This window comes from Eulemur rufifrons, chromosome 10 (genome assembly GCF_041146395.1).
Source record: "Eulemur rufifrons isolate Redbay chromosome 10, OSU_ERuf_1, whole genome shotgun sequence".
NCBI lineage: Eukaryota > Metazoa > Chordata > Mammalia > Primates > Lemuridae > Eulemur > Eulemur rufifrons.
The window spans coordinates 3,775,447-3,790,127 of record NC_090992.1 but is presented as its reverse complement, the minus strand read 5'-3'; the positions used below and the strand labels follow the sequence as shown (position 1 = coordinate 3,790,127).

The 14,681-nt window shown below is 39.8% G+C and overlaps 1 protein-coding gene across 2 annotated transcripts in view; it reads right to left on the bottom strand.

Annotated features, from left to right (window-relative positions):
* SMAD5 (SMAD family member 5) overlaps positions 1-14,244 on the bottom strand; it is a 34,017-nt gene extending 19,773 nt beyond the window's left edge. The window contains exon 1 of one of the 2 annotated variants that reach the window (XM_069484072.1): positions 14,171-14,244. The gene's annotated coding sequence lies outside the window, so the exon portion shown is untranslated. Of the gene's footprint in view, positions 1-14,166 lie in introns of both variants that reach the window. The other variant, XM_069484073.1, reaches the window with a different exon arrangement.
* Positions 14,245-14,681: the final 437 nt, after the last annotated feature.

Genomic DNA, 14,681 nt, shown 5'->3' with positions numbered 1-14,681 from the left:
AGATAATGAATTGTTAAAAAGACAGGCTAAGAACTATACAATGGTACTGCAAAAGATTAAACATACAAGAGAGTTTAAAGAGAATGTGAACAAAGAGTGACTTTGGTGAATGGGGATGCCATTAAATAAACTTGAACAGATTAGCTTCAGAAGGAACAATGGGTGTCAGATTTAAAAACCTCACACTCACTAGTATTTTTTTAAAACTGGCCCAGGGAGGGGGTACAAACCTTGTACTCAACTCTTTAAATATGGAATGATTAAAAAACTTAAGCACATTTGATAGAATTCTTTCAAAAAATGTTTCATATACTTTCCAAATAAGTAACAGGGTATGGGCAAATTACCCAAGTACTCATTACCTAAGTCTCAACTTACAAAGTTATAAAAGAAAGAAAAATTCATCACAAAAATTCACCAGTGAATAGGCTAAAGATCTGAACATGTCACGGAAGATATTAAAATGGCCATTAGATAGCAAAATGGGCTGAACATCTTTAGTTATCAGACAAATGCAAAACAAAAACAAAAACCACCACATTGAGATATCACTCGTTATCTACCAGAATGGGTACACTTAAAAAAAAAATGTTCATGACAATACAGAAGTAGAAATCTCATATATTGCTAGTAAGACTATAAATTAACCCAACCACTTTGGAAAATTGTTTTGACAGTATCCCCCTAACACTAAACATAGATCCCTATAACTCAGCAATTCCATTCCTAGGTATATATCCAACAGAAATGAGTGCTATGTCCACCAAAAGACAAGTACATGTTCATAGCAACTTTATTTATAATAGTGCCAAATTGGAACCCAAATATTCATCAACAGTAGAATGGGTAAATAATGGTAATAAATTCATATAATGGATATACTTCACAGCTATGAAAATGAACAAACTAATACATGTAAAACATGGATGAATCTAATAAATACAATACTGAAGGAAAGAAAGATTACATATTGTATCATTCCATTTAAATGACATTCAAAAACAGGCAAAACTAAACTATGGTATCAGAGGTCAGCAGAGGACTAAGAAGGGTCACTGACGAGCCTTCTTGGGAGCTAAAAATTGTATATATTTCTACATTTTGATCTATGGGTGTCATATACATATTTCACAAATATATGTGAAAGTTCATCAAGCTACACACTTAAGATGTGTATACTTTATGATACACTTAAATTTTTAAAAATCTTTTTTAATTTTAAAAGATTTTTAAAAATCTTTTAAAAATTTACTAGTGACTGATCACTTATAAAATTAGTCCCCATTCACAATGTCTCCCTTGCCATAATGGCTTATAAACCATGAAACTACAAATTTTGCAAAACACTACAAGATTTCCTAAGTTTATAAAATTGATGGCAAACAATGTAGCACCTAGGACTTGACTGTACCCTACTTATAAGCAAATAAGTTAGTCTGTTACTGTTTCCTGGATGCTGACAAAGGACTTGAGACTCCTGGGTCAGAGACTTTATTGCTCATGGTACAGCACGCAGTGTGTAAGCGTCAGCAATATTTGAGGTTCTCTTTGTCCCCACGGCCCACAGGAATAATGTGATATGGTCCTTACGCATCAATGAGGAAGGCTGAGCTTGGGGAATCTACCATTATTATAATAATCATTAAGCAAGCCATTCTTTGTGGGATGTAAGAGTAATTTGACCATCAGAAGATTAACAGAGGTCCTTGGGGGAAAATCAATATATATATATTTTAATAGTTTTTAAAAGGAATCTTCTTAATGCTGATGCCACAAATGTCAAACTGAAGGATGTCATATCATGCTACTAAATTATTTTCTGAGAAAAATTAAGTCTATCCATTCACACTGGATTCATTCTTTGTTCATTATAACAATTAATGCATGTTTACAATTACTATAACCTGATGTTTTCCCAAAATTTTAGTTTCATCCTTCAAGATAAAATACCAGTCAGACCTTTTACTTACCAGGTAGTATGAGATATGGGTCTACATTTTTAAGTGGTTTCATTTTCACTGTGACACTTCTAGTTTTATTTTTATTGTGAAGGTACAACCTCAGTCTTTCAAACACACGTTCTGGTTTGTGATTATCTTTCGAATTTTTTTTTTTTAGAGCAATGTTTGTGAAACCATGGATAAGTCAAAAATTCGTGTTATTTTCGAACATGAGTTCTGTGGTGGAACCAATGCAGCACAGACAGCTCGAAATTATCAACGAAGTGTTTGGGAAGGATGTGGCTAATGAACGCACAGTACATTGATGGTTTGAGAAGTCCCATTCTGCTGATTTTAATTTTGAAACTGAGCCATGTGTGTGACCCAAGACCAAGGCGGGTGAGCTGAAAGCTGTAGTAGAAGTGAATCCATCTCAATCTGTGCATGAATTAGCAGCAAGATTTGACATTACTGGATCTAAAACACCTAAAATCTCCATTTTTCCTGTTTTGTATCATGAAACCATAGCCCTAAAAAGTTCTGAGAATTCAATGAGATAAATACAACTCAGAATAGTGCATACTCAGTAAAGGGCAACTTTACTTATTATTGTTGTAATAATCAAAAAAATTTTGATATCAGGCTGAGGATTTTAAATATACCAGCTGGGCTGCTTTATTTCAACAAATATACAAAGTCATCTCCTTTAAGAGACACCATCATTTTTATGAACTCTGAAGGAAGAAAAAGCTGCAAATTAAACTACTGCACAATGCTTTCTTATTAATATCACTTAAAATTTTTCTTTACAGTATCATCCTTCTACCATCGAGACTGTAGGTATGAAAAGCATTTCAATATTGCTCTAGGATTGTCTTTCAAGCCAGACACCCATCCTGCAAGTTCTGATACTGCTTGCTTGATCTTCCCAGAGGATATAAATGACAATTTGAAAACAATAACCAAGAAAACATTTTAAATTGCAATTACTCAACATGAGAAGTTACAACACTGCCCATAACAAGACTGAAACGACAACAGAAACAGCAAAGGCAGAGCCACCCACATACAATGACAGCTACATCAAAACTACCACTTGGCGAAAAGCAATATTCAGATGCCATCGATTAAAAGACATCCCAATTTTAGAGATGTTCTGAGGTAAAAAAAAAGAACTGTACATCTTAGAAGAAATATGGCAGCTTTTTCTTTTCTTCTCTCTCAAAGTCCTTTCTGATGTTCTCCCATCACTTCCCAGCAGTATGTGTCATTCTCTCCCTCTTTTGTTCTCCTGCCTTTGACTCTTCTTTGCCTCCTCTTCCTGCCTGTCTCACAGCTTCTACATTCCTCAGTGTTGTTTTGGAAACACTTGACAAACTACCTGATGAGAATGAACTTTCCTTCTGTCTCAAGAAGCAGCCATTAAGCGCAGAGTATGTAATTTGTATATTTTGCTACTTTCAAGCGCTCCATGCTTGCTTACCTCTGAGTTCTCTACCAAGTCGAGGGAAAATACATTCACAGCCCGCATACCTAAGACAATGCCCCAGACAAAAACCCGGCTTCTGCGTGGATTTTATTTGCACCTCTGCCACACTCATCCTGAGCCACCTAACACACTTATTCTAAAGCACATCACTGGGAATAACATATATTTGTTATTATTAAGAGGTGATATATTTAGTTGTTAAGAAAACTAAAAAAATCAGTAGGCTTCAAGGAACTTAAATCATTAAGTTATTTTCTTTTACAACAAACCTCCATAAAAAGCTATTAAACAGTTTTTTATAAATGTTAAAGTCTTATTTCAATGACACAATCAGGAATAGAAGGTAAATTCTGCTCTTTTTGGCTCTTACTGAGGCCATATCAAACCAATCTGTTAGAATGCTCAGTGCCAAACTGAGCCTTTTTCTTTAAAAGCCCAGTGTTGTTACAATAATTCATAGTGGGCTAACCAAGAATTTAATGAAACAAAAATCATGAACTAAACTGAACAGTACCCAAGACACCTTTCAGGGAATTTCTACTTCTAGCTTGAAAACTAGAGAATCCCCCAAAATGTACATCCCTTTAGGAAACATACAGGACAATTTGTGTTAGGTGAGTCCGACAATTGTCATCAAAACTGCAGTATGAATGAATATAATTAAATCTGGTTGATCAAACACTTTCAAATTCACATCTATTTAGTGGACCAAAATGAACAGAAAGGAAGTGGAATTATACCATTATAATTGGAAACTGGGAGAAGAAAAAAGTGAAAAGATTATATACTTGTGAACAAGACTGCTTAAGGAATTAACTATACTGCAAGCAGCCAGTAACAGACAAAAAGTGGAGGGGGTTAGCAAAAGTGTAAAAATACCTAGTTTGGACAGAGTCTACTCCTTCCTGCCAAACATAAACACACTACACCTAAATGAATAAAAGCCTTAAGGATAAGGTATAGATAAATGCTTATCATTATTTGCACAAATTTTGATGTACTACCAAATTACTGAGTGCCAAATAGGAATATGACAATCTATAATTTACCGTCCACTAAGTAAGAAAGGACAAGAACAAGGAAAACCAAGTATCACTAAGCCAAATGAGGCAGAGGAGGTGGGGAGGTACCTATCAGCCAACTTGACTGTGAATCAAAGGGAAAGGCAACACCACAGAATGAAGGCCAAACGGGGAAAGAATGAATGCAAGGCTGAGGAGTCAGACTTCTAGAAGGAATCCTATGTGCAGTGTAGAGTTCTATCCATACCAAAAGATGTGCTCTAAGAGGCATTTCAAAACAAAATGGCAACAGCAGATGACCAAGTAAGAAACTAACAAGAGGGGCAAAGAAGGAAGTTGGAGAACATGGCGGCAAGCCAACTGCGAGCGGAGTACACAAACCACGCTGGTGGCACACAGACCAGGGTAGTGACTGTAGAAGAGATAAAAAAGGAAGAGATATGAAGGACATTACAAATAAACAATCAATAGGACTTTGTGACCAACTAGAATAGAAACAGGGGCCAAGCTAGAAAGGTCAAGGTTTAGAAGCTAAAAAATGAAGACATAGGACATCATTTACCAAAGAAGGGGAATTCCAGTTATGGCCAAAATGGGGCAGGAAGGTGATAGCGTAGAGATGTAAAGAAGCACACACTGACATACACCCAAAAAACACGTAAAGTTAAGCTCAAGAGGGAAGGCATAAATGTGTGTATTTGGAGGATCATATGAATAAAGCGAGAGTTGAGTCTGTGACAACAGATAATTGCCCAAAATTTACTGGGTGCCTACTCGTGTATGCCAGGAACACTCCACGCTAGAACTCAGGTTTAAAAGACACTGTCCACAATCTCAAAGATCTTAGAGAGTAATGGGAAAAAAGAGAAGGCACTAGAAGAGTTTCATATGCCATTTAACTCATCACTTGGTTTTACTCTAGATTTATTCCCACACGACAGCCAACAGAGACTGGGCATAAAATAGAGACTAAAAAAAAAAAAAATATATATGCAGCAAGCACAGAGGGCCAGTCATTAGCAGTCATTAGCAGACAAGAATTTGTGCTACTTCTTACACCAGGGATTCAACAATTATGAACCCATTTCCTGCTATCATGTTGACCTTTTATAGTTTACCTCTAGTTTATGAAGATCTGACTTAATGATACCCTTTTATTGACATATTTTGTCATTTCTTAGGAAAATGACCTCAGAGCTATAACATCAACAAAGATAATAAAATTTAGAAGATCCTCTGTGTGTGAGGTTCCCTGAAATTTCTTTTGAAAAACTGCAACTACCGATTGAACAACATACAATGTCACTCAGAAAACCAAACAAATGTAGTGGTACCTCAGCCATAAGTGAAAACCCTATGAAATGAGGAGCTATCATGCATTACAAAAGAACCTATCACATTACAAGACATACCCCTCACCTGTCTTTCAGCTGAAGCATCCCTTCTGGGAAGTTTTCCCAGACCACCCTGGCTAGGTGAAATCCCCCTCTTATAAACTTACCGCATTACACACCTCTACTTTGTAGCACTTACCATAACTATATTTTTACATATATCTGTCCAGTCGGCCCCACAAGAACGTAAATTCCATGAGAAAAGCCATATCTGTTTTCACTCATCATTGTAAGCCTAGTGATACATACGCTCGTATATTTGTTTAATGAACGAAAGAGAATGTGCATAGATCTTGTGAAAGGATATTAGCTCTGGGGGTGGGGTTAGAAGTACTTTTCATTTTCTGCTTTACACAATTCTGTACTTTTTAAAATAAACATTTCTTGTAGGGTCAGAGGAAAAAACAGATTTCAAAACCAAAGTGCAGCTGTGCCTCAGCTATAGTAAATCTCTACTGAAGAGAATATTCACATTACCAAGAGTCATTCATACTTCAAAAGAATTCTCTCCAATACATTTAGGGTTATGCAAATTTAGAGGTTGAAATTAATTTAAGAAAAATCAATCAGAAACTAGGGGCAAATAATTTCACAACTACAGTACTCTACGTAAGTCAACACAAAACCAGAAATTATTATCATACGATATATCTACTTATAAAGGTACATGCACTGATTTATTAAGCACCTACGATCTACCAGACACTGTGCTACATGCAAGTGTTTACCAAAACTATGTAAGGGTGGAGGAATAAATAAATGAGGATTCCTTTTTTTAAGTCCCATACAAAGATACTACATGAGTGAGCAGAGGGAATAATGAAAATGCAAATGGTACATATTCTCCTTTCAGAGTTAAACAGCACCATAGACACCAAACTCTCTCACTGTATGTAAGTACAATGAGATATGCTCAAGGCATTACAGGGACACAGAAAAGAAACCGAGAAAGGGCATCTAATCCAGGTATCTAGCACTTGTCACAGTGTGTCCTTTTACTACAAATGAGATGCTGCTCCTCAAAACAATGAAACAAAACTCTAGAAACATTCAGTTCTCAACAAGCTGTGGAAAACAAGTTTCACGATTTCATAGTCACTTGCTCTCCAGGCTTCTTGGCTGCTGGCATAAACAAACTACTGCTAAGATGGCAAAACTGTGTCGATAGTTTAAGCACATACTTTAATTGTACTGCTTCTTGTTTGAGATATATAAACTACATTTTTGATTCGAAATGGGACGTTTCATATTTAATGACTAATATTAACACCTAAGATTGTATAAATGTCATTTTCTGCCTAGATCACTTTCCTCAAGCCTCAACCACTAATTTCAAGCTCTCTCATCATTCATGTTTCATTTTTAGCTAACATCCCAGACGCCTTCCCCAATCAACCCACAAAGCAGATTCTCCCCAATCTCTAATCCATACTATGTTCATTTCCTTCACTGTATTAACTGATTTGACATAATTTGTTCATTTACTTGATTTTTGTCTCTCCTTGTAGAATGAAATCTTTAAGGAAGAGTACCATGCATGTTGAAATAACCTGGTAAATTCATTCAAGTCATTCACTCAAAAGAATATTTATTGAGGTAGCATTCTAGGAGCTGGGAATATAGAAGTGAATAAAAGAGATCAAAACACTTGTCCTCGTGCAGCTTACATTCCAGCAGAGGGAGACAGACAAAATATAAGTAATAACATGTTTCTCAGGTGAAAAGTGCCATAGAGAACAATAAAGCGCTATTTATTACTATTATTATATTATTATTATACATTATAGAGAAAAATATAGTAGATGGGAAATCCTGGGGGAGAGGTGTAATTTTAAACAGAGTGGCTGAGCTGGGCCTCACTGAGAAAGTGGCAACTGACTCAAAATTTTAAGGAAATAAGACTGAGCCAGGCAGATATCTGGGGGAAAACTACTCCAGGCAAAGGCAACAGGCAGTGTGCAGATCCTGAGGTGGGAGCACGCCTGGCATACGCAAGGAGCTGGACGACCAGTGTGGTCTGAGAATGAAGTAAACAAGGAGAAGAAGGTAAGGAATGGGGTCAAAAAGGTAAGAGAGCCAGAATGCTAGTGCTAGATACCCAGGCTTGAGCTTTTACAGTACTCTAAGTACAATGTGGACCCAATGGAGACCTCTGAGCGGAAACATGGTATTTTCAGATTTATATTATTAAGGAATTATTCTGGCTGGTGTGGTGAGAATAAAAGGGGGGAAGGGGTGGACAGCAAGGGTGGAAGCAGAGACCAGTTCAGACTTGCAGTAATCTAGGCGAGAGATGATGACAGCTTAGACCAGGGTGATAGCAGCGCAGAGGTGAGAGGTGCTGAGAAGTAGAGGACCTATGAGAGACAATAGGTTTCCCGATGAAAGAGATACAAAGTGTATGAGAACGAGGAGTCAATAGTGATTCCAAGGTGTCAGCCGGGGCAACTGGAATAATGGAGTCTGTCATCAACTGATTTCGGAAATGCTGATAAGAAAGCTAAAGGAAGATCAGGAGTTAAATTTTATATGCATTAAATGTACAAATAAAATGCTAAGTTCACAAGGCTTCCATTTCAAATGAAGTCACAGTAATTTCAATAAACCAAAGGTCCTGTGCTTACCTCAAGCTACTGAAGCAGGACATCCTCACCAACTCTCATAAACACACCACACAAACCACCCTCAACATCCTCCCTCAGAAAGACAGATTGCTCATATCCAGACTTCTAAAGTAAATTCACAGAAACAGCTCCTTCACCTTCTGCTTCAATCCAAAATAAAAGACAAGCAAACCAATCCCCAAATTTTCCCCAACGCCACCAGCTACAACAAAATGTCCTGAGGACATCATCCCATGCAAATAAATAAATGCCCATATGGGTCACAATCCACCATCATCTAAGCCAAACTTATAAAAAAGAATTACAGGCAGAAATTTTAAAGAAACAAATTCCTCAGAACCATCCCTCAAAATTCAGATTCATTAGGCTTAGGAGAAGGGCCCTACCTCAGACATTTCTAACAAGAATCGCAGGCTATGCCGCAGGTTTGGGAATCAAGGTGCTCAAGATCACCTGCAATGGAAGAAAGCCACTGGCATGCATACATCTAAGGGTAACTTGTGGGGGAATTTGTGATGGTAAAGCTTCAAAAATATCTTACCCCTGTGGTTCTACTAGTAACCATCAAGTGTCAGCAAAAGTAGACAACCATCATCACCATCAAATCAACCCTAGATCCAGGTATACAATTACTACAAAACTTGTAAGCCACATCCATGATTGCAGGCAGAGAAAAGAACGAAACCAAAAGCAAGTATGCCAACAGCTTTTCTGGATTCAGAAATCCTATTCTTTATGGGAACATCTATAAGAAAGAGAAGATAAAATCACATGAGCACCAAAATTATTTTCCTAGAGAAACACTTAAATCACCACTTTCATTAATTGTGGCTCCCAATTTCCAAAGACATCAGAAGTTCTCATAGCGGATTTCAAAGCCTTTCAGGAGCTGAACTTATGATCCCTGACACTTCTAATGGCATAATCTTCTTGGCTATTCTCTTTGTGCCCACGGAATTCTCTACTTTTTTATCTCCCACATCCAGACTTTTGTTTCACAGTTTTTAATCACTGTTTGCTTAAAGAGTGCTCCTCAAAGTTCTCCAATTAAGCAGAGCCTGATCTAGATGTATCACTCACCCTAACAAGCTTGCAAGATTTCTTACATTCCTACCAGATGTGTTCAAGTATGTTTGTATAGGCTTGTAGGCACAGGATTAGATAAAGACCTGGTCAATCTTTACACTGTTTTCCTTTAAATTATAAAATCATCAAGTGCAGATAACAAATCATTACTGTAAAATCTGTCTCCGGAGCACAAAGAACTAACCTGTGTACACAACATATACTCCAACGCATTATGAAGATGTTCTCCAGACAGCTCATGTGCACTCCAAAGTTCAAGTTCTCTACTCAGAAGAAAAGGGAATAAATATGGCTCTGAGTACCTTTTCCGCTCTAGTCATCATTCATGTAATTTACACTTTCAACTCCAACGAGTGAGAAATGGTCAAGCAGTTAAGCAGACACTCATTTAAGTGGGCATGAAGATGTGATTAAAGGGGAAGAAAACAGAAGACAGGCTTTGAAATGTTTCTGCAGTACCCCTCTTCCTGGAAACACACAAACCAGAATAACTAGATCTCGAGTTACTTAGCCTAGCAGATAGGATGCTAGGCAGATCCTAACATACCATGAAAACAAAACAGAACAAAACAAAACTTGCCTTGAAAGTACTAGCCATATTCTGAGATCATAGTTAAATCTGAAAAATGTGAGCCTCCTCCCAAGACTCCAGTTGCTACTCTCACAGAAAGGCTAGGAAGGGGACACGAGGTTTTTTCTATTATTTTCAATATAACAAAACAATATATATGGATATCAAAAGGAAAATTCCAATTAAAATCTCACTACAACAGGTCAAACCATTTTCCAGAGAATTTCCATAGAATACCAGTCTATAAATTATATACTCATTATAGACAGGAACTGAGATGCCAAAGGATTCAAGAGTAAAACCTACTCACAAAATGCACTTTAACAACTAGCTTCCAAAAGTAAATTATAATTATAGTATTGCACACAGAGAATTGTCCTAATAATGAACTCTTTCTTCCAAAATATTATCTCAAGCAAATTAGGACACAGAAAAAGGAGAAAGAAAAGTCACTGTATGCACCACTCTAATAGAACTGAGCCAAAACCTTCCCACCTAGCTGCCCAAAGCAAAATAAATAAATAAATAAATAAACCCAAACTAAATAAAGAGCCTAGAACTAGCTGACTATTCATGAAAAGCCTAAGAACTCTATAATTACCTCATTTTTCCAAGTGGTGAAACAATAAAAGCTGTTAGAATATGAAGGTGACCTATGAGATTGGGAAATTAGCTGGTCCTAACAACAATTTAATTTTTAACAATTCTTCCAAAAGAGTTGTAAGTCTTGACCTTCCATTTAGTAGACACACCTCGCAGATTCGGAGTTCTGCTTAGAGGTTAAGGGTGTGCGAGGGGCAATGACTTGGATAATCCAACACTAAAAATTTCAGTTACTATTATTCTATTAACTTCAGAAGGGGAAAAACAAGGTGGAAAAAGACATGATCAGCTTCCTGGGGTCCTTCATCATCTTTGGTGCAAAGCACCCTATATCTAGGCACCCCAGTTTTCTTAGGTCCTACCTTCCCAGATACTCTTTTCTCTACAACATCCACACTGCGGGGGATAAGAATTCTCAGGCTACTAGAGTCACTTTAAAAGGGAATCTTCTCCAGTGTCTTTGACCTCATGGGCAGACTGGCAAACCACAGGATATAAGCTGCCTGTAACATCTGAAGAAATCAACTATTTTTGGCTTCTTCCTTGTGCTTAGTACAGAGCACAAAAAAAAAAAGACAGAGAAGGAACACAGATCCTCTAGAAATAAAGAGAAGACTGACAAACCACAGTAATAAAGATGTCTGTATCTTAAAGTGTACTCAAGTCAGCTCTGAAATTCACCCAGATGTGTGGCTCATTGCCTCAACCAACATATACATCTGGTGATAATAAACACTGGTAAGTCGTAAACAAAAAGAGTTTTCTTAATTCAAAGATTCTACAAACTATTGGTAATATTAAAATTTACATAACACAAAAAACATATATCAAATAGATTTTTTTCAATGGTACTTCAACTTAAGCTACTGTACTAAGAAATGAAAAATTGTTTGGTATTTTACTGCCTAGTTTTCAAAACACTAAAATCTTTGATTTGACCAAGTTACAAATCTGTTTTCAGTAGAGAGAGAAAACACACAGCTTCTGTTTAATGCAAAGGACAAAAAAGATCATCACTGCAAATCATAATGTTTGGGTTCATGATGAAAACAGGAAACAGACAGCCTGCCCAGGTATAATTATGGTTGTAGTCTAATGTGCCTTCAGGTTCAGCCAAGAATCAAAACCCAGTGAAGAGGGTAAGCAGAACTGACTTGCCTCTACCTTGCTACAGAATGCAACTTTTAATAATACTCCCAGCAGCACGTTACATAACCAACAGTAAACAACAATCTGATTCAAACCTCATTAGTAACAACATTCTGCCACTGTCTCCCACTGAAATTAATAGCTGACTTTGCCAGAGGGGAAAGAAATGCAACACATAGCAATCTACCCATTTCTGTGGCGCCTACCACAGTGAACCAGACAAGCAGATAATACTACCAGATCTGTACAGAACCTGCAAAAATATTTTATTCTTTTTTTCTAGTTCTCTCTTCCTCCTTTAAGTAGAAGGTATCACGTGGATGCATTTAAAACCTAAGATGAAAGTCAGTTGTGAAGGTTCATCTAACTTTTATTGCCTATTTCAGCTATAATCGGAAAGAATGGAAGCACAGAAAGATAAATGAATATTTGTAACAAAGATACCCACGTAAATAACAGCAGTTATGTAAAAAAGGACTAAGAGAGCAGCAATGTAGAGAGGGAAGGAAAGAAGGATGTTATAGGGACAATCACGCAATCAATCATAAAAATTAAATTTTAAAAATCCAAACATAACATGTACAACCTATATGAAGGTTAAAGTTTGTTAAAGTGTTTCTTCTGAGTTGTTTTGTATTTTTATAGTTTGGGGGTTCACCTTAGAGGAAAAAAATAGTTACTGTTACAGATGCGCCAAGTAGCTCCTCACTTGCGGATTTTAAAACACCCTAATTTCATAATGACATTCGGATCGATAAACGTGAAACTGTCACACTGAATGCAGATACCGTTTTCTCCACAACAGACTACTGCCCAGGCACCCAGCAGAAACTTCAAGCTATCTGAAACGTTACTAAATCCACTGGAACAAAGGTTTTCAACCTTTCGGCTTTCAAATTAAAATTAAAAACTCACTCACTCTGGACAGTTCAGGTACTCCAAGGAAGTTAAAGTACTCTCGCTTTTCAAAAGAATTTTTAAAAACGCAACACAAGTGCCCTTTCCTCTCAACTTCTGCGAGGCCAAGCCACAACCTCCACCTATCCAGTCTTTGTTGCTAGATAAGAACACTTTTGGTAGTGCTAGGCAACAGGCTTGATGTGACAAACCCAACCAGACTTCAAAACTTTTTCCACAGAAAGATAAGGTAAACAAGATACACTTAGCACCACACCCATTTAAAAGCACAAGCAGCCAAAACTGTTTTCCCCACTCTCTAGACCTCCAGCTGGTCCGGAAACATTGTCTTTACAATCAAGACAAAGATCTGGCCCGGGGTGTCCAGGCATTCCTCACCTACAGGCTGGCCTAAGCTCCCTTCTCCAGTGCCACCAAACCCAGAATCGGAACATTTGGTTAGGAAACGGGCAAACGTCCAAATACCCCGACTGTCCTCGCCCGAGTTCTTTTTGCAACCCAAATCTGTTTTGACTACTGAGCATGCTCAGACTTAAGACAGGCGCCACATGGGAGTTTTCAAAGCTTAGGCTCCAAACTCCACGTAACAGCGGCAGCTGAAAGGGAAAAGAGGGGAAAAGGGGAGGAGGGGAAGAGCCTGGAATATGGATTTGAGCACCGATATCGAAGTGCAGACCCGGGCAGGAGCTGAAGGTGGTGAAAACAAAAAGACGCTGCTACCGCCGTGGCATTCTCCGTGCAGCATACAGACGTTTACGCGAAGCAGAAACCTCTGGAACGGTTAAAGCTGGCACGGCAAGGGGCGGAAACCGAGTCTAACGACCAGCTGTGAGCAGTAGCAGGTCGCAACTGCCCGGAGTGTAATTCCCACCGATAAGCGCGGATCCTTATCTCTGAAACACAAAGCGACGGCGGCACTGATTCACCCCGCCGTGCGCAGCTCTGCAGCGCAGCCTGCGGCCGACCAGGCTCGGACGAGCACCGCGGTCCTATCAGGGGTGTGTGTCGAGGGCGGTGCACGGGGGAGCAAACTGCTCCTCGGGACAGAAGAGGGGCCGGGGAATCCCCTCCGGGGCGTCCCAAACGCCTCCCTCCGCAGTCCCGGCGCTAACGGCGGGGCTGGGACCAGGGCCAGCCCCGGCCCCGCCTCAGGACGCCCTGGGCCGCAGGCGAGGCCTCCGCAGCCCGCCGGGCCGCACCATCCCCGCCCGCCGGGACCCCGCAGGCCAGGACTCGGCCTACCTCCCGTCCCGCGGGCCCCGGATCGCTTCCGCTCCGCCCGCGGCGGAACGCCCCGGCCTCGGCCCGAGTCCGTCCGGGCAGAGAGCCTGCAGCCCCCGGCCCCGCTCGCCCGCTCCGGGGACCCTCACTCACTCACGGGCCGCCCGGGCGCGCTCTCCGGCGCCGTCGCTGCGCTTTCCCTCGCTGCAACTTTATTAGCAGCGCGGTCGCGGGACACGCGCACGGCGCCCGCTCGCCCAGGACCCGGATGACGAGGGAGGGAGGGAAGGAAGCAGCCGGGGAGGACGCCCGCTGGGGCGGCGCATGCGCGCCAGGGGCCGAGTGACCGCTGCGGGGCGGAGGGGAGCGCCGCCTTGCCCGGGCGGCTGAAGGAAACTTCGGCGCTTGGCTCCGCGCCGGCAAACTCTGACTTCCGATCGGCCGGAGGCTTTTGCCTCGATGGCCCCGCCTGCAAGTAGGATTCGGCCAACTCCTACCACCACCACGAGTGCCACTCGTAGCCTCCTGTAACCCAATCAGCACTCAAATAATAAAATTAAGTAATTGTCCTCGATATGGACAATTGGGGATTTTCTGACCTGTACAATGTAAATAAAGACATCTTCGCTACTTTTATTGATTTGTAATATAAATTTGAATGGAG